The sequence below is a fragment of the Asparagus officinalis genome, chromosome 8 (assembly GCF_001876935.1).
Source record: "Asparagus officinalis chromosome 8, Aspof.V1, whole genome shotgun sequence".
Classification (NCBI taxonomy): domain Eukaryota; kingdom Viridiplantae; phylum Streptophyta; class Magnoliopsida; order Asparagales; family Asparagaceae; genus Asparagus; species Asparagus officinalis.
Window position 1 is genome coordinate 19,562,550 of NC_033801.1, and position 2,132 is coordinate 19,564,681.

Below are 2,132 nucleotides of genomic sequence, written 5' to 3' on the forward strand. Positions count from 1 at the left end.
ACAATTTAAGGGGAAGGATTATCCTATACATCTGCATCTTGTCGCTTGCTCAGCAGCACTTTCTTTCCTCAGTGAAGGAGTGGCTTCGCTCAATCAATGCTACAACTGCTTGTGCGTATGATTCTTCCCATGTGTACGAGTAGTCCACTTACTTTATTTTACATACTCTAATCTGCCATCGTTTTCCTTCTTCTTCGGAGGCACTTAGCCCTCTCTCCTTTCGTCGTCAGTGCTCGGCATCTTCCCGGCTTTGAGCTTCTCCCCTCTTTCCTGGCTCCGTCAAGTTGTATCGGTCACATCGGAAACCAAACTTAGCTCCACGCTTTCCCGCATTTAGACAAACTGCTATTTCCGTGGCCATCGCGATTTGACTTCGGATGCTTTTTTAATGATTGCTCGTCCTACATGAGCGTGCGAGCAAGAACCAAGTGCGGATTTTGAGCCGAACCTGCAGCCCCATAAAGCGGCACGGCTAACAACAGAAAGGTCAATTCTGAGCCTTAAACTGACCCGTTTGCCAAATTCGAAGACCTCCGCACTTAGCAAGGATGAGTCAAGAAACTCCAATGAGTCAGGATAAGAAGAGTGTAAGGAATTTCTAACACTTACTCGAGCATAGCTCACGGACGAGCACAGAAATCGTTCGCGACTGATAATTGAAATTGCTTTTCTGACATCACATATTGATCTGCCTCGCCTCCTTTCCCCTCCTCCTTTTACGCGTCTCGAGCTGGCGGTAAACCCCCTCGTGGGGTCTACCCTCTCTGATGTTAAACAATCTTTCTTAGATCCTTATACTCCGGGATTATAAGACCGAACTGGCCGGAAACACGAAGTGTAAACATTACGAACCATCACGCGATCCTATGGTGTACTTCGCCTCTATACCGCTAGATTTGAAAGCAAGCGAATACTAGACCTGTGTATAAATACAATGCCAGAGTTCCGAGCACCTAACTGCAATCCGGGTGCGCGGAAACGATGAGCCTAGTCAATCCATCTTCCTCTTTGGAAGCTTATCCACGACGCCTGCGGAATTCTAGCGGGCAACCCCACATTATGCAGCAGCCTTAGCGGCATGCCATTCCACACTGAACGTTTTCTTCAGCATACGTCTGCGCTGCCCGTTTTCCGGTCTCTTAGAATCTCATTAGCATCGCGTCAACCTATGTACGATCCGCTTTCATGCGGTCCAATCTCCTCTCTCTTCCGGACAACCCAAATGCTGAAAACGCAGGTGATGCACACGCTAAGCTGCCATATGTGTCCCGCAGACCGACTCAAGAGGAAGAGGATTGACTAGCTCATTTCCCCGGCAAGGCTGGAACTGCATTTAAAAGCACAGATTTCTCTTCAATCTAGCGTATAGCAAATACACTAACGCTGATTTCGTAATGACATTCTGTTCCAGCGTCATAATCCATATAGATTCAAAAAGTTGTTAATAGAGAGTAGACACGAGGGGTTTACGCGCTCGACCGTAAGGGAGAGGGGAAAGGAGGAGGCAGATCAATATGTACAAAAAAAATTTCATTATCCCACTCCTAGATCTCATAATGTTAGATATTCTAATCTCATATCTGCTCATATTCTATTCTTGCTCGAAGTCAAGGAAACGCAGTTAGCCAAGCCTCGTAGGCGCTTTTGGGCCGCAGGTTCCTCAATCGCCTGTTCTTCCACGCAAGTAGAAGCAAATAACAAAAAGCATCGAGTCAAATCCGTCCACGGAAATAGCAGTTGTCAAATGCGGAAGGTGGAGCTAAGTTTGGTTTCCGATGTGACCGATACAACTTGACGGAGCCAGGAAAGAGGGGAGAAGCTCAAAGCCGGGAAGATGCCGAGCACTAGACGACCAAAGGAGGAGAGGGGCTAAGTGCCTCCGAAGAAGAAGGAAAACGATGGCAGATTAGAGTATGTAAAATAAAGTAAGTGGACTACTCGTACACAGGCGAAGAATCATACGCACAAGCAGTTGTAGCATTGATTGAGCGAGAGCCACTCCTTCCTGAGGAAAGAAAGTGCTGCTGAGCAAGCGACAAGATGCAGATGTATAGGATAATCCTTCCCCTTAAATTGTACTGGTCAAATGCCACAAGCGGGGTATGTGTTGGTGTTGAAACAAGAGGAGAGAG